Source organism: Equus przewalskii, chromosome 2 (assembly GCF_037783145.1).
Source record: "Equus przewalskii isolate Varuska chromosome 2, EquPr2, whole genome shotgun sequence".
NCBI lineage: Eukaryota > Metazoa > Chordata > Mammalia > Perissodactyla > Equidae > Equus > Equus przewalskii.
In genome coordinates, this window is record NC_091832.1 from 66205152 (window position 1) to 66226583 (window position 21432).

The window sequence follows — 21432 nt, forward strand, 5'->3', positions numbered from 1 at the left end:
CGTGCCAATCCAGAACCAAAAATATGTTTTTTAGTTTGTTTTTTTTTAGCTGGAATTAGTGGAGGCAGGACAAAAGTGGGAACTCGTTTTGAAATGAATTCTTTTGAAAAGAATTCTTTGAAATGAATTCAGAAGTCCAAATTTGAGCAGAAATTATTGCATTGATTGGCCTTTAATATATATCCTACTTCATTCTTCAGATATTGGTTTGATTTACACTTGTCCCTGGGGGTATGAATCTGAACAGGATCAACCCTGAGTGAGACCACTGATGTGAACAGCCCTGAATGATCTGATAAAAGTTGACTGGGAAGACTAGGACTGTCTGTCTTTTATAATATTCATAAATTCTTCCATTATCTCTCACACACTATTTAATGTACGGATATCTCCCTTCTGTAGTCCTATCCTTCTATTCCATGTTGGCCTGATTCCCCTCCAGGCCAACTGCATAGATAATACTATGGAACTTCCCTTCACTGTGCTCCTTGGTTTGATCCACTCTTTTCCAGATCCCACATCCTCTTCTTTCTTGTTTTACTTCCTTGTTTGCTTGAAGACATCTTCACATTACTTCTTCAGAAAAATACTTAAGAGATAGGTTTTCTGAGTGCTTGCAGCTTTGAAAGTATTTTTGCCTGTATTCTACATAATTGATAGATTGGCTGGGTACAGAGCTCTAGGGTAAGAATCATTTTCATCGCATGTTCTATGAGAACTGCCTAAATGTGTCCCTCCACTGTGCTCTCTCCTCTTCCAGCTCACTGTGACTGGGAACTCCTTCTCCAGTGGAGCTCAGGAGGCGGGAAGGGAGGATAGGCAGGGTCTTTGGTGCTGTGGGGATCCAACGTGGAAAGAGCCTCTACCAGACATGGACCTTGACATCCTCCAGGCCAGAGACAGTGTGGGGCCTCAGAAGGGTGCCTGGAAGCAAGGGTCAGAGCTCCATTGTTATTAGAGAGATCTTGGCCAATGGGACCCATAGACTGGAGGAAAGATTAGGGGGAGAACAGTTCAGTTGATTAGGGTGGCCAGATTTAGCCAGAGGGAGAGGGAAAGAGAGAAATACAGGCAGCCAGTTAAATTTGAATTTCAGGCAACCAATGAATAATTCTTTTAGTATAAATATGTCCCACGTAATATATTTTATCTGGCAACCCTACAGCTGACACCACTGTCCCTGGAGGACGTGCTGGTCTCTCCGACCCTCACATAGTGGCTGGTGAGTTAACAGGTGAGATGAAGCCTCTGTATCTTTGAGACTGGGAGAAAACTAACCTTTGTAGCTGAGGAAACTGGGGAGCAGAGAAGACAGGATGAGAAACTCAGAATTTTCCAGCTGAAACCTTGTCTGTCCACAGGAGTGGAGACCCTTGAACCTCCCAGAACCCATGGGGCAGCTGTTGCTTAAGACTTGGCCCCAGGGTGAATGATACTGCAGGCAGGCAAAGTAACAACAAAGCCCGGGAGGGAAAGAATGAGCAGAGCGCCCTGGGCAGGCAGCTGCCAGCAAAATACATTGGCTGGACCAGTGCACGGCAACTTGAACAAAAAAAGTAATTAATGCAATCGAGGGGCTACAATTAGAGCATTAAACTGCTATCACTGGAACTCCAGAACGTGATTTTTAAGTTTAAAAATATAGCAGATGTATTGAAAAAGAGTATGCCAAGTGATGAGGAGTGAAGAGAGGCCTGGAAGAACAAGTGGAAAAAAATCCCTCAAAACAGCCAAAATTTAAAGACAGAAACCATAAGAACAAATACAGGAAAACCAGAAGATAAGTCCAGAAGTTGTAATGCATAAATAAATAGGAATTTCAGAAGGAGAAAGAGCAATAGAGGGAAGAGAGGCAATATTTAAATAAATAGGTGAAGAAATCTTTCAAACCTAAAGAAATCCTTGAATCTTCAGATAGAAAGACTTCTTTGAGTTCCAAGGAAGGAGAGAGCAAAACAGGAACACACCGCACAGATACCAGTAAAATGTCCTAATTCCAAGGATAATGACAAACTTCTACAGTCTTCCTGCAAGAAGAACCAGTTACTCATGCAAAAAAAGTATCAGACTGGCTCTAGATTTCTATCTGCAACTCTGAAATCAGAAGACAGTCGGATGATATCTACTGACAACTGTCAGTGTGGGTGAGAAATGAAAACCCAACCACATTTTACTTAGAAAACCCACTTTAAACAAAGTGATAGAGGTTGAACTCTAGAGGTCGTAAAAAAAAATACCATCAGACAAGTATAAATGAAAAGAAGCCAAGTCTGGCAATGTTAATATGGGAACAAACAGGATAAATACTGACATTCTGGAATGATAAAAGTCAAATTTATAAAATAGGTATAACAATCATAAACCATGTTCACCAATCAATATAGTGGATAAATACATAAAGCAAAAAGTATTTTAAGAATGTAGTAAAAATACAATTATAACATGGGATTTTAATACACTTTTTTTCAGAATCAGGCAAATCTAGCAGACAAAAACACCAAATAGGAACGAGGAATAGAATAAAACAACCAACAAATTTGACCTAAAAGATGCATGGAATGTTACATCTCATAGTTATATTTCTTTTGTATTTTAATGGAACATTTACAAAAGTTAATCTTGTCCCCAAAAATATCTGGGATATCTAAGCTGATTGACGAAAGTAGAGATTTTATAGGCCACATTCCTGATTGTAATAATATTAAAAAAGAAGAAGAAATAATGAAAAGGGGATACTTCCCCCAAACTCTGCTAATCACTTGGAACTTAAGAAACAACATCCTAAATAACTCTTCATTGAAATGTAAATAAAACTGAAATTACAAACCAACTGTAATTTGCAATTCTAAAGCAATGATGGAGAAAACTTCATACCAAAACATACATGACATAGCTCAAGCTATTATTGTTGGGAATTTATAGCCTTACATGTTTTATTATTAAAGAAAAAAGAGCAAAATAAACGTAGAGCTCAATCTAAGAAATTAGAACAATAAAATGAACCAAACAAAAAGTTGAAAGAGAGAACAAAGATAGAAATTAATTAATAGAAAACAAATCAAATAGAAAAGACAAGTACATCTAAAACCTGATTCTTGTGAAAGAATCCCCAAAATAAAGTGCCAGTCTGACAAAGGACAGTGAAATGAACAAACAAACGCTGCTGCAACCACAGCTTATTGAGTTGGCTGGGCTTCATAGGCTACAATCAGGAAAAGGCATTGTTATCTCCCAATATTGCCTCACACATTTGTTTTGTCAGAAATATTTCCTTGTTCCTGGTAACACTTCCGGTAGATTCCATGGATTTCACCCACTTTTGATTCTAAAAACAGCCCGATTTTTAGATATTTTGTAATTTGATCCAACTTGAATGAAAACCTCAATATTTCACCAATTCAATGCTTTTCCTCTCTTCCCAGCTCAGACCTCATTCACGGATGCTAGACGAGAGCTGAGGAAGGGGTGTGCTTGCCCCCTCTACCTCCATCCCTTCTCCCCTTATGCCTCCTCCAGAGGTGGGCCAGGGAGTGTATGGAGAGGAAAAGGGCTCTCCAGCTGGCACCATCTGTACTACATATCTCTTGGCCATCATACACCCTCTCTCATGACACATTTTCAAATTCTGGTTCTTTCTTGGTGTGCAGCAGTTAAGTCTTTGGGGATTTCCCTTGGAGACCTCCACACCTGCATCTTTGCCCAGAGTAGCTGGTACGGTCACGGGCTGAACTCTGAAACACCTCAGCTGCCCATAGCCCCTGCCCTCTGGTGTTGTACCACTACCTTTTGTTTTTGTGGGTTTTTTGTTTTTTGGAATTCAGTTCACTCTGGAAAGTCGCCTCTCTCTGGGAATCATTTCAAGATGCTTCAAGCCTTGCTACCTGATGGTACTATGAAAACAACAAAGCATCCTTTTGCTGTCAGGTGGTGGGAATGTAGCTAAATGTTATTGGTATAGCTGTCTTAAAATTATATAGCATTCCTAAAATTCTGATCTGTCTTGGTTATCAGTCATAATTCCAGTTATTATCCTGAAGCATTGTGTGTCACAGAAGTAGTCAAGTTCCTTTGTCAATTGCCCTTTTGAGTTTTTTGTCCATTTACAGATAGTTGCTGTTTTGCTGTGAGGCTTTTTGCTTTTGCAAATATGTTTCATCTTCAGAGAAATTCCTGGAAAGGATTCTGACACAAGGGTTCTAAACTACAGGTTTCTGATAAACTTTCAGATTGTAAAACTGAACTGGGTAAGAAATTATAGAATTCTAATGGAGAAACTGAGCTCACAGATCTGCTCACAGGAGATTAAACTCAAGAATTGATTATACAGGACTGTCAACCGATGAGGATAATTATAATATTTTTATGACTTCTGCTTGAAATATTGTTGAGTTTTGATGTGTTGTTTTGTTTTTCTCAGATTTATGGAAATCTTTTCTCTTATGCTAACTATGACTTACAGCAATTTAGTGAAATTATACCTTTATTAGCAAAACTGAAACATTTATCTTTTTCTCCCTACCTGATCCCTCCAGAATTTGGAAACTCTTTGTGAGTTAGCATGGTTATTTCGTGGCAATATAGTTATTTGCATAAGTTCAATAAGAATCTGTTCTCCTTATACAGGACACATTGGTTATCTTACCAAAGCTTTGACTGGAATGTTATATTTGAGAGAAACATACAGGCTCAGATATGACAAGACAGCTTTTCAGGAACAAAGATTGGACTTTCTGGAAATAAAGCCACTTGGAAATACGGGCCTGGTACCTTGTTTACAGAGACTCTGGCAATCTTACCTGGTAAGTAAGGAAGCTTGCTTATCTGGCAGGTGCAAGGAACCTCGGAATATTTTAGGGGACCCTGAGAAGAGAGGAGTACATCCAAACCTGTAGGTATTCCAGGGAAAATCTGATGGCAAATCCTTGGCTTGGCTTTTCTGGCCCCGAGAGGCCTTTATAGTTCAATCTGATTCCTCATAAAAAAATTCCAGCAAAGCAGATTTTAAAGAACCTGTATAATCAATTGCTATTCTTGCTGCACTTATGTAAATAATTGGACCAAGTTGTATTGAAACTACACTTTATTTCCAAACCAGTTAATCTTAATTTATCTATCTTGTAAAAATGAGGGTGATTTTACAGAGAAAAATTATGTCTCAGTGGAAACTACAGTACGCATTCATGGATATTAGATTCTGGCTCTTTTCTTCTACAAGATTCATCTATTACTAATCATAATGTCTCCTTGTGGCCATCGGTCTCTGATACCTAGGAGTTCCCTGGCCACAATCAAACCTTTTCCTTCAATACTACTGCCCAAATACTAACTAGATTTGCCTTGTCACAGGTGGATCATGAACAAGTTCCAAAGGTAAAGTCCCCAACTTATCGATACACACAGGATGGACTATATCAAATTTGGGATGAATATATTTGGCTCACTCCTACTAGTGATCAACTGAGTCAAAAGTCCACTCTATGTTGGGAACAAACCAATCACACATGTGATACATTGCCTAATAGCACCTGACCTATGGGGAAAATTCCCCGTTATATGTGTTCTCATATCATAGCCTTAAAAAAATACTGATTGGGAGCTGGCCCCGTGGCCGAGTGGTTAAGTTCGCGCGCTCCGCTGCAGGTGGCCCAGCGTTTCGTTGGTTCGAATCCTGGGCACAGACATGGCACTGCTCATCAAACCACGCTGAGGTGGCGTCCCACATGCCACAACTAGGAGGACCCACAACGAAGAATGTACAACTATGTGCTGGGGGGCTTTGGTGAGAAAAAGGAAAAAAAATAAAATCTTAAAAAAAAAATACCGATTGGTTTGGGACTGACTGGGATAGACGGCCCAGCACACATTGGTTAGCCCCTAATGGCACTCGGTGGTTCTGTGGCTCCAACTTATGGCCTTGGCTGCCACCTGGATGGATTGGACGATGCACCCTAGGCTTCGTCTGGATGCAAGGTAAAACTACATCTACTATATCTCCTCCTGCTACCCTACCCAACCTGCAACAGAGCTGGACCCGCTCTGTCTTCCACTGGTATGACCATGTTGCCTCAATTTCCCTTCCCCAATTAGGAATCAAAAGTGTCATCTGGCACGTGGAAGCTCTAAACAAATTTACTATGAAGGCATTAAATGATACACAACATAGCCTTTTGCTGCTCGATTTACAAGTATCCCAAATGCGTAGGGCAGTCCTCCAAAACCGAATGGCACTGGATGTCTTGACAGCAGCACAGGAGGGCACTTGTGCCATTATAAAAAGTAAATGTTGTGTTTATATTCCTGACTACGATCAAAATATATCTGGCTTCCTATCTGATCTGAGCCACCAAATTAAATCCATGTGTGACCCTACCCTATCTCCAAATGGTTGGTTGAACTCTTGGTCAGGTCCAGGTTTCTGGACTACTATCAAAATCTTATTCATTGGGTTAATCATATTGCTTGTATTTCTTACTATAATTTGTTGTCTATTTCATTGTTTGTCTTCCACTGTTTTACCTCGTGGACCACTTCTCATCAAATGACTCTCTTTTCTCCAGAGGATCTGTACAACTTGTCGGCCTTGGACTCCACGGGCGCAATCTTCTGGTCCGCTGAACTTCCTACCTATACCTATGGCCCTATTTAGGGACAGCTCTCCGAGCTTGTATAGCCGGAAGTAGTTACAGAAGATTGACCATCGTCCATATCCCCAAAAGGCTTCAGGGCCAAATGGGCTCGAGAGGGGCATTATGATGTGGATCAAGACTGCCACAGGTAGAGAAGCCCAAGGTGTCCTGGCCTACATGCCGATCTATGTGACCAGATTCATATCTAAAGTTATACGACCACACAATAACCAGACCCCATCTGTACTGAAACCATTTAAGGACTTTTTACATCATCTTTTCTTTGTCTAGTAAAAAAGTCACATACCCATGCTTTATAAATTTAGCCCTACTCTCAACCCATGTTTGCAGCAGCAGCTCTGACTGCCCATGGGTCCTGTCTCCACGCTATTCCACACTACTCTCTAAATAAACGAACACTACTGCCAGACCTTGAGAGTCCAAGAAATCTTTCTTTCGACTCTTCCGTTCACCGTCCCCGCATCAGGAACACGCTCCATCCCATTACGGCCCTCTCTCCCTGCCGCGCTGTAGGGGCTGCTTCAGTGGCCTTCCTCCCCCAGACTCCTCTAGGAAAGAGACAAGTTCTTGCTCTAGAAAGTGACCCTCAAACTGCAGGGGGCTCAAGTCCAGCTCTTCTGTGAGGCTCCTACTGTGCTCTGCCCGGCCCCACAGCCAGGGAGAGAAATGCCAGCCTCCTTTTCCATCAAACGTCCACTCCTACAAATATATTTCTTAAAGTTTGCTCCGCTTGGTTTGTGGTGGTAAGCGAGGGAAATGAGAGCACCCCTCAGCATTCCCATGCAGGCTGGCAACTTCTGCCTGGCTGATTCTCTTCAGTCCCGCTTTTGAATTTCTAGTTCTCTCTTTTATCAACTGGAGGACTATGTGGAGGTAAGCGATGCTTCACAACCAGCCATCCCGTCAGGAATAAAATGGTGAATCTCATGCCATAATGAAAAATAAATAAATTCCAGATGATTAAAGACTTAAATGTAAAAAAAAAAAAGAAGAGAAAGAAGAACACTTAGGGGCTATAACCTAGGATTTGGGGAGACTTTTCAAATAAGACAGAAGAAAATCTAGAAGTTATAAATAAAAAGACTGACATATTTGAATACAGAAAGAAAAGTAAAGAGCTCTTTCCTTTCCCTCCCCTTCCCTACCTGAACAATTCAGGCCTAATGCCATTAGATAAAACTGAGCGAAGTAGATGTCCACAGGGTGGGGGGTTGAGAGGAGCTGCACCGTGGCTCAGATCAGGCTGTCCTAGCCCGAGTGGTGTGAGCGGGGCATGGGCAGGGGGGGATGTCCCAGCACAAGGTGACAGAGCCTGGGCAGGATGATGATGAAGCTGTCCCCAGGGAGCAGCAGGCTGGAGGAGGGTGTCAGAGACCCAGTGAGGTGAGGAGGGCGCCGAGGCAGCCTGAAAAGGGGTGTCAGAACCTGAGCAGGGTAAGGAAGGTGTCCACATGGAGGAGCAGCCGGTGTGAACTGTCAGAGACCAAGCAGAGTAAAGAGTGTGTCTGAATGAGAGAGTTCACACTGGGAGATGTCCCAGAGTGGGATGTCAGGGCCTAAGCAAGGTGAAGAGGGTGTCTGCATAGAAGGACATCATGGTGCAGGGTATAAGAGAACATTTTGGGTGAAGAAGTTGCCCTCACAGGGGGTTGGCCTGGCCCAAGGTATTGGAGCCTGAGCTAGGAAGGGAGGATGTCCTGTGTGAGGAACAGGATGGCAGAGCACAGGTGGAGTGAGAGGCGTTTCTTCAAGGAGGAAGGGCCAGCATAGGGTATGGGAGTTTGGTGACATACAGGAGGATTGATCAAAGCAGTAAATACACTGAGGAAATGGAAATCAGGTAGAGGGAGTTATAAATATAGAAAAAGAGAGAATAGAATCACCCCTGTGGTATTGATTGAAATTGGAAGTATCTTGAGCTCATGGATTTCAATAAATATAGATGCAAATGTGTGTGTGTATTCCTTATCAGTCCACCGAGAGAGCCTGAGGCCAAGAAACTCCAAAAGCAATGAGCACAGTAGTACTAGGATCTTGATTTCTAAAAACCATTCTCCACTGAAAAGAGCCAGGGCTCCTTGGAGAAATGAGATACCAGGGCTGACGCAGGATAAGTCCAAAAGGAACCTGGAACATCTTATAATGCCAAAAAAGCAAGGAGATGCTCAAAGAATTTGGGAACATAGCAAGAGGATACAGAAGCCAGCTTGAAGAGATGCCCACAAATCTGGGACACATTAAGCATCAAAATAACTAATGATAGAAATGCATATAACCCTTTGAATGAAATTAAAAACCATGAGAGTATACATGTATATATATATATATATTTTTTTTATATATATATATGAATAAATTGAAAGTTCGATAAGAGAATATTTACTTAGTCTCAAAATACTTTCTAAGAAAATACTACAGAGAGAAAACATAACTTTACAGTGGAAAAGTCTAGAAGACACCATCATAAACAAGTTATCAAATTGGACAACAACAAATCCAAATCATGTGCCATGAGAGGAGCATAACATCACTTCCGTGAATTTTTTCCAAAGGTGCATAACGTGAATATAATAATGAGGAATAGTTTCAAACCCAAATTCTACAACATATCTGGCCTGTAATCTTCAAAAGAATTCAAAACTGAGAAATGCTTTCCAAGTTGAAGGAGATTAAAGAGTCATAATAGCTAAATGCCATGTGTGATTCTGAACTGGACGGGTTTTTGCTCCAAAAGGATATTATTTGGGCTTATAATTATGCACAAAACTTACTGATGATAATGTATGAATGTCAATGTCCCAATTTTGATGGTTGTATTGTGGTTATGTAGGAGAATGTCTGTGAGGTGACGGGCATCATGTTGGCAACTTACTCTCAGATGGTTCAGGAAAATGAAAATTCTTTATTTTGCACTTGCAACTTTTCCGTAAATTTGAGACTGTTTCAAAATTTTAAAAAATTAAAAACTTGTAGAGGAAGTGAAAAGACTGGGGAAGATTGGGAAAAATATTCCCAATGCCAATCTCAGATAAGAGGCTAATATCTTTGACATACAAAAGGCTATAATTAAACCAATAAGATAAAGACTAACAAACTCAAATAAGAGAAACTCCAAATGACAAGTGACAATAAACAAATAAAAAGAGGTTACCCTGTTAGTTGTCAGGGCATGCAATTTAAAATATTAATCAGTTATAATAAGGCACCTATGAAAATAATAAAAAATTGAAAAAATGATAGCCAGAAAGGGTGATTTGGGCATGTATAATGAGTATTTTCATACTTTGATTGTAGAAATCTAAATTGTATAGTTTTTGTGGAATGCAATCTGGCAATATCTGTTAAAAATAGGCATTCCATTGCAGCTGGTAGATAAATAAGTTTTGGAGATTTAATGCACAACACACTGATTATAGCCAACAATAATGTATTACAGGCTTCAAAGTTACTAAGAGACTAGATCTTACTTGTTCTTAACCCAAAAAAGAAATGATAATTAGGTGACGTGATAAAGGTGTTAGCTAACGCTACTGTAGAAATCATATTGCAATATGTAAATGTATCAAACCAACATGGTGTACACCTCAAATTTATACAATGTTATATGGCAATTACTTCACAATAAAAAAATTTTTTTTTAATGCATTTTCCTTGACCCAGAAATTCCATCCTGGGGAATGTATTCTCTATATGAGGATATGGAAACAAGAGTGTTTATTGCAGCTTTGTTTTTAGTATCAAAAACCAAAATAGTGAATGACTATTCATAGGAAAATGATTGGGAGACAACCATCCCATGGAAAACTATGCAACCATTATAAAGAATGTTAGCTCCATGCCCATTGACTAAAAGGGATTTCTACAATGTTTTTTAGAGGGGAAAAAAGCAAGATGCAGAGAAATAAATAAGATATAATCCTATTTTTTTAAACAAAGTTAACTCTCCAATATGTGTATGTATATTTTATATTTGGTTACATGAGCATGTAGAAAGATACAGAAGCATACTCACATAGCTACCATACCATACATTGGTTTGGGGGGAGGGGTGGATATGGATAAGAAAGATAAGATGAACTTTGATGGTGTTGCTCCATTTTGAGTAATTTCTATTGCTCTATACCTGGTTCTTACAATCTGGGTTAATTGATTACTGTGATGCTAGCAGTTTGGATAAATTAATTGAGAAAGACTGCTACTGTGAAAATAGTGAGAAGTAAGTCTGTAGATCTACTGCTAAGCCCCAGCTGAGAAGCCTAGAGTCTGAGGAAACCAGCAGTCAGAAGCAGGACAAGGGACTAACATGCTCAGCAAACAATTTGTGAGAATGGAGGTCCAAGAAGAGTTTAAGAAAAAATCCACAGGTGATGATTTGTTACCAAAAGTGGGCAAGGAGGTGGTGAGTAGCAGAGCAAGATTCCAAATGTGAGAGTCAGCATCAGAGGATGTTGCAGGCTGAGAATGAGTGAAGACAGGATCAAGTTCACACTGCGAGAATCACGTAAGTGGAAGATGGACCTGGGGCTTAGGGATATCTCAGAGAAGTAAAGGTGCTAAGGAAGCCATGTAGTTGGGGTGGTCCTCATCTGCTCTTCCTCCTGTATGGCGCTTCCAAACCCTCACCAGTAAAGGGTTTGGGCAGCTTCTGGTGCCGATAGAAGGGGAAGAAAGACAAAAACAAAAAACGATAAACACAAGATTTAAACACAGAATTCTGATGTTATTAAGAGAAAAATGCTCCTAAACACCTCAATGTAAAATAATCATGTCAATACTACTACTACTACTACTAACATTAAAACTAAGACTAGTTAAGCTTTAGCCAACCCAGGTGGTCTAGTGGTTAAGATCTGATGCTCTCACCGCCATGACCTGGGTTCATTACTTGGTCAGGCAACCACACCACCCATCTTTTGGGTGTCACACCGTGGTCACCCTGTGACGCTGAAAGGTATGCCACCAGTATTTTCAAAAGACCTGCAGGGTCACCCATGGCGGACAGCAGGTTTCAGCAGAACTTCCAGGCTAAGACAGACTAGGAAGAAGGAACTGGCCACCCACATCTGAAAAAATTGGCCATGAAAACTCCACGAATAGCAGCAGAGGTTTGTCTGGTATAGCGCCAGAAGGTGAGAAGATGATATCAAAAAGACCCGACAGGGTTCAGCTCTGTTGTATACAGGATCACTAGGAGTTGGAACCCACTCCACGACACTAACAGCAAAGTTAAGCTTTACTGAGTTCTTACTGAGTACCATGTAAATAGACGAAAGACAGACGTATTATCTCTTTTAAGCTTCGCAACAACATATAAGGTAGGTACCATTACCTCCATTTTACATGAAACTAAGGGTGACGGGGTTAAATAACTTTCTTAAAGTCACATAAGCAAAATTTCCCAGAGCCAGGACTCAAACCTAAGTCCATCTGACTCCACAATCTTAACTATTCTGTTTGTACGATACTTGATATTTATAATGATGGCTCGGAGTTATCTGTAAATGTTAATTTCTTATGTCTTTTATTTAAAAAAACCAGGAAAACTTATGTCTCAAATATTTGCATCCAAATAAAAGTTGGTTTTCCAGAGTGAGCCAGTCTTCAAGAATTCTGGATAGCGGAACCTTTAACTGTACTTTGCAGCTTCTTACTAAATTTCAGTAATTAGAGCCCTACAAACTGATCGAGTTGCAAATAAAATTTTTGTGAATTTCTATAAAATATATTGGTTGTAAATTCTGAGTACCACATAACTTCTATCTTTTGCATTTCCTTGTTAACTTCAATTTTTTAAAAAGCCTTTTAAATGTTTTGGCAGGATTTTTTCCTAAATAATACTTCAATATAGACTTTTTCTTGGCAATCCCTGTGATATCCTGGAAGTTCCTGCTGAGTATACACTTACTATGTGAACATAAAACTTGATTCCCCCAGTAAAAGCATCAACCATTTGCAAATGTCAATAGGTTTTATAAACAATTTGCAGCCTGTGAGTAAGGTCATCCCCTTTTTCCCACATTTTCTCTAATGCTTGTAGTATGGGCCACAGAACTCTTAGTAAGGCTATTTGCGAATTCTTATTTGCTATAAGACCTCCCCACCTTTTGACTAAACATTCCTTCATTTTCTTGGAGTAAAGAGTCTGATTTAAAAGTCTTGCCAGCTTACCTGATCACATTTCCTCCAATATGTCAACTTAGCCATAGCTGCTTTGAACATCTAACCTTTCTTAACCCCCATCACCTTCATACAACTACACATAACAATATACACAGTTCCTTTTCATTTATCAAAAGAAAGAATCCTTGGGGAATAAAGATTTGACAGCTTCTGTTACAAGATAATTGTAATACTTATAAAAAAGACAGAAAGAGAGATGAGACAGATGGTGTACACTGGAGACATGTCGAAGTTTGCTTGAAAAATAGCTTCAGAAATTCAATTGAGACTGAAAGGAAATTATGCAAATAATCATTTTTGCAATAAAAGCATCATGGAAAACAAGGAAATTATCTTAATCTTTAGCCTTCCACAATCTTGTCAAAGAGAAAGAATGTCAACTGGACTCATACCATCTTGGTTTCCTATTTTTTAAAAAATCCATAGCCACTCATTTTGAATTACAGGGGAAAAAGATTATTTTGAGTGAGATGGTTAAAAACACTACCTTCTATATTGCTGTGCTTAGGTCTAATTCATTAACATCCACCATTAATACATTTTCTGATGAGTTACTCAGTACTTTTATTATATTTTATGTAATTTACATGGGGAATGCTTTATAATAAATTTATTAGATATTCCATCAGATTAATTTATATGGCCTAAAATGATGACGGAAATTTAATTTTTAAAATTATGTTTATTACTGGGGCTGGCCCCATGGTCTAGTGGTTAAGTTCGGCATGCTCTGCTTTGGCAACCCAGGTTCAGTTCTCAGGTGTGGACCTAAACCACTCATTGGCAGCCATGCTGTGGTGGCAACCCACATACAAAATAGAGGAAGATTGGCACATATGTTAGTTCAGTGACAATCTTCCTCAAGCAAAAACAGGAAGATTGGCCACAGACGTCAATTCAGGGCAAATCTTTCTCAGCAAAAAATAAAAATAAAATAAATAAATAACTATATATATATATATGTGTGTGTTTATTACTTAAAAGAAAGATTTTCAAATTGCCCTTTTACACTTTCTATGCTTGCCTGATTCATACATTACACAAAATAAAAAGCAAAGCAAAGCAAAGAAAACATGTACAAGAAGCTCTGAGGACAGAAGTTCTAAAGAACAATGTGAAGGTTGGGATGAAAATTTTGGTGGTATAGTTTAAGTGGAATAAAGGCAGAAAAATAGTAATGGAAATTGACTGCAGTGAAAGGAAGAAAACCGCTTACTGAATTCAGGCAAGTTTTCAGAAAAACAGGTTTGAGGAATAGCATGATCAGTACCTAGTGCGATGATAATTATGCTCTTTAAAAACAAGAATAAATACACATTTTTTTTAGAAGCAAGAAAGAGAGAAGGTGAAGCTTTAGCTATGGATAAGAGAAGACGTTATGGGATCATTTCTACTCATTATGAAATCACAGAAGATAGCCTTGTATTTGAGTATACATGTGAATTAGGGTAGATAAATTTAGAAAGGTTCACATCTTTTGCCCAATATTATAATGAAGAAAGAAACCTGGGTCTATATTTATGAGTCTCTAGTGAATTCATATATGTTTTCCTTGTGTGTGTGTTTTTAAGCTGACCTATTTGAATGCATTAGAAAAGTCAACCTTTATCTTTAAATTTGACCAGAAAAAAAGTCTGAAAATTGATAATCTTTTTTTTTAAAGATTTTATTTTTCCTTTTTCTCCCAAAGCCCCGTGGTACATATTTGTGTATTTTTAGTTGTGGGTCCTTCTAGTTGTGGCATGTGGGATGCCACCCCAGCATGGCTTGATGAGCTGTACCATGTCCGCGCCCAGGATCCTTACTGGTGAAACCCTGGGCCGCCGAAGCAGAGCACGTAAACTTAACCACTTGGCCATGAGGCTGGCTGATAAACAATTTTTAATATATAAAGATGGGTTACCAAGGAAGATTACGGAATTTCATTTCCTGAAGATGGTTAGATAAAGTAATGGATATTTATCTACTCTCTGAGAGTTTGAGTTAGGTAAAGTTTGCTTAGAAGCAAAAAGACCACTTTAAGGTTTAAACTTTTGAAACGATAATGGAATTTGACAAGAGAAAGTATTTTTAATAGAAAGGAAGAAATCCTATTATATTTTTCCCATATAGGTTAAATTTATCTTTGAACTTGGGTCAGAAATATATTAGGGGCATCTAGTTTTTCAGGATGTTTTCATTAAAGTTTAACAGTACTAAACAACAGGACCTTCTGAGGCTTGATGTGGGTGACCCTAGTCCACATTCGGGGTTGTGGGGTAACTTGGGGCCAGGCATGTGTGTTTCTCTGGGCAGCCTAAGGTTTTGACTCCCTTTTAAACTGATATTCCAGCATTTATTAAGAGGAGATGCTGAACACTGGTTGGAGTGGGCAGGGAAGATGGGGGCAGACTGGAATGAATGGCAGTGGCAACACTCACTCGCTCTCCCATTGTCCTCAGCAAATCAGCAATGGCTCCAAGCTCCTATATCCTTCTTAATAAAACCAAAGCCCTAGAGGCCCCTTTATAGATTAGTTTCTCTTGTCAGTGCCTGGGGTACCTCTCTTGAACATTCCTCTGGGCGACTCTAGTTCAGCATTTTTCAAACTGTGGTCCCAGCACCATCTACATTAGAATCATCTGATTCTTGAATCCATGCTAGACCTACTAAGTGAGAATCTCTAGGGAGAGGGTAGAGTGTCTGCATTTTTAAAGAGCTTTGCAGGCGATTCCCACTGTACTAAACCTCAAGAACCACTCCCTGAAGCCTGGGTTAGAATTAGAGTCAACTTAGAGAACACTAGCTCTCCCCAGGTGTTCCGCTGTCAAACAGCTCCTCAAATGTTCAGACTTGTTTCAAAAGGCTGGAGGAAGATGCAGTTCAGTTACCTCCCACTCATCGGTTTTTCTCCCTAGCATCCAATCTGATTGAACTGAAATCCTCGGAGAGTGCCTATAAATATTCCATCTGCTCAGATTTTTTGCCAGACAGTGGAGTTCGCACCACCTTCCCACTACTGCAGACCAAAATAGCTTCTCTGGGTTAAGAGCCCGCTTCCTGACAGCTATGGTGCCTCAAGACCACTTGGCTTTTTACAAGGGGATTCCTTTGCTCTTAGATGTCCTTGATGCAATTTAGGATGGAGACAAACTTTTAATGCTAGAAAGAACCTTAGAGACAATCCAATCCATTCTCCAATTAGACAGAAATAGATGCGGACAGATACAGAGAAAAGGAGGCAAGAAAACAAGCATTTTGTTGAGTCCCCACTATGTGCCAGAAAGGCTCTCTGCTAGATTTTTCAATAAGTTTTGCCATTAATTTTTTACAACAAACTTTCAAATGGATAACATTATATCCATTTGTATAGATAAGGAAGTTGAAACTCAGAAAATTAAAGAAATTTGCAAAGTCATTCAGTTAACAGGTAATGGATCCAGGTTTGAATCTAGATTCTAATAAAAATAATAATATTAACTGTCATTTATTAAGCACTTACCATGTGTTGGGCATAGTTCCAATCATTCTATTTTTATTAACTTACATAAAATGTCCACAAAATCCCTGAGGGATGCAATAGTATTACGCCCATTGTACAGGAAGAACTCAGGCACAGAAGACTAGAAACTTGCCCAATTAACACATGGAGGAGCCTTGGACCCCAAAGCTCTCTCCAGAATCAAGTACCCTGAAGAGACTGAAAGCAGGGAAAGTAGTTATTGCTCAAGTAGGAGGTAACCAGGCCTGAAATAAGGATTGGGAGGAAGGGACACATTTAAGAAGCACTTTGGATGATCTCTGGATCATCTATCTGGATGGGAGGTGGCAGAGGGAGCACAGGCAGAAGGAGGAATTGAAGATAACTCTGCATTTTCTTGCTGGCTTGGGGAACTCAGTAGATAGTGACACCATTAACTAAGACCTAGAATGAAGACAAACTGGCATTGCATTTATGTTCTGTGTTACACAGCTGGCATTTCTCCAGCTTAACTGTGAAATATAAGAGGAAGAATCATGTGTCCTCATCATCTACATAAAAACTAATTGATAGTAGAAAAACCCAATGGAATTTGGAACATTGCCTACCCAATTTCCTGTCTGTAGGGCAGTGTAGTACTAAGTATATATGTAGCTTTAGGATGGTAACAAATATAAGTCCTTCTTATTAATATTAATTCCTTCTTTGAAAATGATTCACTGGTACCCACTATGGATTAGCTGTCAAGGATACAATGGTGAAGAAGACAGACCCAGTCCATGCCTTCAGGGAGCTTATATTCAGGTAAGGTAAGATAGGCAATAAATAATCAATCAAAAAATTAGATTGTGAGGGGCCAGCCCCGTGGCCAAGTGGTTAAGTTGGCACAGTCTGCTTCAGAGGTCCAGGGTTTTGCTGGCACTGCTCATCGGGCCATGGGGGGGGGGGAGGCATCCCACATGCCACAACTAGAAGGACCCACAACTAAAAATATGCAACTATTTACCAGGGGGATTTGGGGAGAAAAAGGAAAAATAAAATCTTTAAAAAAGTTAGACTGTGAAAAGTACTATAAAGAAGATAAACGGGAGCTGGCCCAGTGGCATAGTGGTTAAGTTTGTGCACCCTGCTTTGGTGGCCTGGGGTTCACTGGTTCAGATCCCGGGCGTGGTCCTATGCACTGCTTATCAAGCCATGCTGTGGCAGGCATCCCACATATAAAGTAGAGGAAGATGGGCATAGATGTTAGCTCAGGGCCACTCTTCCTCAACAAAAAGAGGAAGATTGGCAGTGGATGTTAGCTCAGGGCTAATCTTCCTCAAAAAAAAAAAAAAGAAGATAAACGGAGTGGATTGGTAGAGCATGATGGTACAGAGTCCAGGTGACATAGCAGCTTGTGACATTTGGAGGGCATTTGATTTTTATTCCAAGTATAGTGGGAAAAACTGATGAGTTTTGAGAAAGGGAGTAATATGATCTGTTACGCATTTTTTTTATAGCTTTCTCTGAATGTCACTACATTCAGGGCAAGATTGTGGGGACAGCAGTGGAAGCAGAGAAGCTGGCTAGGAGGGCCAGGGGCAAAGAGTGATTGCAGCTTAAATAAAGGTGCAATGGGGGCAAATGGAAGTGGTAGAAATTGAAATATATTTCCTTGAGGTAAGAAATGAGCTTAAGATATGGCGCAAGCCTATAAATACTGTCCCTGCCAGCAGGGGATCGCTGGCAGACTTGTTGATGGAGAGGGATGGAGAGGAATAGGGAGAAATCAAAGATGGTCCCTGGATTTCTAGTTTAAACAACTGGGTAAATAGTGCTGCCATTTACCAATATTGTGGCAACTGGAGGAGTAAAGTTTGAAGGAAAATGATGATCAGACAAATGTATATATATATGCATGTGTAAACATGATACTAAAGCTCACAAAAGAGTGCTCTGGACTGGGAGTTTAAAAGCCCAATTTGTGTCATAACATCACTAAGAGCAATAACTTCTCTACACTTCATTTTTTCCCATCTGCAACATGCAGATGATTATATCTGTCTTTACTGCTTCAGGGGGATGCTGGGAAGATAAATGAGATAACATATATGAAAGTACTTTGAAGTCTCAGAGGATAAGAACTGGATAAATCCAAGCTATCATTATTATGTACAGAGTGAGTTTATATTTTTCCTGGATCTACTCAAAGTCACAGGGGCCATAAGCATATCACGCTTACCTTCTTTTCTTCATGTTCAGTTCCCAGAAATGGTAAGATGAACATGCTTCTCTTTCCCTAACTGTCCTTTTCACTACACTATTCTCTTGACAGGATTTTGCAATTATTAGTGTTCTCAGATTTTTTTAAGACCCTGGGAGGGGCCAGGCTGGTGGCGCAGCGGTTAAGTGCGCACGTTCCACTTTGGCGGCCAGGGTTCGCCGGTTCAGATCCCGGGTGCAGACATGGCACCGCTTGGCATGCCACGCTGTGGTAGGCATCCCACATATAAAGTAGAGGAAGATGGGCATGGATGTTAGGTCAGGGCCAGTCTTCCTCAGTGAAAAGGAGGATTGGCAGCAGTTAGCTCAGGGCTAATCTTCCTCAAAAAAAAAAGACCCTGGGAAGAAAGAATTTTGCCCAGGATAACTGTCTGGGTAATTCTTGGCAGATAAGGACAATGATGATACCCTGGGAAGAAAGAATTTTGCCCAGGATAACTGTCTGGGTAATTCTTGGCAGATAAGGACAATGATGATACCCTCCTTTAATGGAGGTGTATAGAGTACAAAGACCCAGCACATTGTCTCACTGAATCCTCCAATAACACTCTAAGGAAGGTATTCTTTTTTCACCATTTGACAGAAGGAAGATGGTGATGAATAAATGAAAAGCAATAAGATATACTGCAGTATATGAGGAAGCTATTTGGTTTAAAACTAATTCAGCCGGAACTTGTTTTTCCAAAAGGGCCTGATGTGGCCTGTTGAACATGCGTTGTACATCTGCTTTAAACGTCTACAACGTCCCAAAGACAAGAATGATGCCCTTTAAAGATAGGGATGTAGCTTTCCCCCATGTCGGCATTTCCTTAAGGATAAGCATCTCTTCCTAGAAACTAAGGATCAGTTACAGACCTGCTGTGTTCACCTTGTGACCACTCTCCTGCTGACCACTGACCTGCTGTGCCCACCTTGTGACCACTGACCTGCTGTGCTCACCTTGTGACCACTGACCTGCTGTGCCAGCTAAGCATCTCATGACAGTAGTAAAAGAGATACTCCTGTCATACGTGATGCATGCATTTTGTTCCAAGACAGTATATAACCACTCTGTACACTCCAGTTCTGCGGTGTGCTTCTTTCCTTGGGGGAAGGAAGCCCCCCAGACGACAGTCCTCAGACCAGGCTCATAATAAACTCATCTCAAATTTTGATTTATAGATTGATTATGGATTATTTGCAATGACAATGGCTCAAGAGGTTAACGTAATTTTCCTAAAACTTCATTTTACAGCTAGAGTAATTAAGGCTAATAAAAGAGTTGTGTTCTAAAAAATATAGTGAACTGGCACCAGGGACATTCAAAGAACTGCAACCATGTTCCAGCTAATATTCAGGGGATGTGTGTGGGCTTCTTTGATCACTACAGTCTGGGACACTGTCTTCATGGGTGTGACTGATTTTCTTGTCTGGTTTCAAGAGCTGCACCATTCCACCCTGACCTTGTATACTGTTCTCTGTAAAGACAAACAAAAACCCAAAACAAAACAAAAAATTGTCCCTTGCTCTCCAGAGTAACATGATCAACAGTGTCATCTTTCCCTTGGGTGGCAAGAGACAGTGTGCTCGGTTTTGCCTGAGTTGATGTGCAAAAGAGAGGGGACTTGGCATCCAGAGACCTGAGGCTGAGTCTTGGTTCAACATTACTTATTGTGTGATGTGGGGATGACACGAACCTATGTGAGCTTCAGTTTTAATAAGTGTAAACTGCACATGATAATGTTTATCTGTTTACTGACTGTAACCTTCCAGTCAGACTCTCCTTCATCTGCACAGCTCCAGATGCAGAAATATATGGGCTAAGTAGTCACTTTCAGAGTGCCTTGTTTGTAGACTATCGGATTAAAAATTCTCCATTCTGTTCATTCCCTCCCTTGCTTTCTCAGCTCAAATGCATGTGTATTTGCTCACTTCTAAAGGAGGGGGAAGTAGGCGATTATTTCTGGTATTCACACAGTATGATTCTCAGCATATTAATCTACTTAGAACAAAGCTAAGGGGGGATGATGGACAGGGGTGCAATGAAGATAGAATTAATGCAAGTAAAATGTCTAGCACAGTGACTGGCATACAGAGAATGATCAATAGTTGTTAGCGGTTATAATTTTTTCTTCCTTAGGTGATTCTCACTTGTCTTGAATGGTTTAGCCTTGGCAATGGCTGGAGACTAGAAAATAATCTGACTCCTTCAAAATGTCAGCCTGGTTGGTGGCCAGGAAGGGATTCCCGCATAATATCAGCAACCCTTTCTCCTTATTTTCACCTAGTTTCTGCACACCTTCGAGGGAGGGTGTTTGGGATTACTTTTTGTAAATTGATGGTAAATGCAAATAAAATAATGACAACTTGGAGATAATGACAAAATTCTGTTTTCCCTCTGAATTGAGTCTGAACAACCAACCTCAAAACCTGTGGACATGTTTTCAAAACTACAGCTCAGAGTTTACAGGTGTGTGCCTGGGGCAACCAAAACAAAGATTACAGTGACGGTTCCGGCTGCCTCCCCGGCTCAGATAAAAGAGGCGCCTCTTAGCTGGCTTCGCGGTGCCAGCTCACCTGAGGTCAGACTTTGAATTTTCCCTTTTTAGGGCAGGTATAGCAAGGCCTCCCAAGGCTGGGTTTTAAACCCACACTGCTGATTTCCTAGGCTCTCTCCCTTCCCGTTTTGAGTTTCTGCGGCAGCAGTCCTCCAGTTTGCTCGGGTCTGGGTCCCGGGGGAGGCGGCGTGATGCCCGGATGCGGGCCGCTGGGGGGCCAGGCTGGGCGGCGGCGGCCCGGGAGCTGGCGGGTGGACAGCTGCGCTGGCACTGTCCCCGCACGCATTCCGCATGCCTCTCCGGGACGTAAGGGTTAATGACCTCTGGCTAGTCCTCTCCCAAGCGT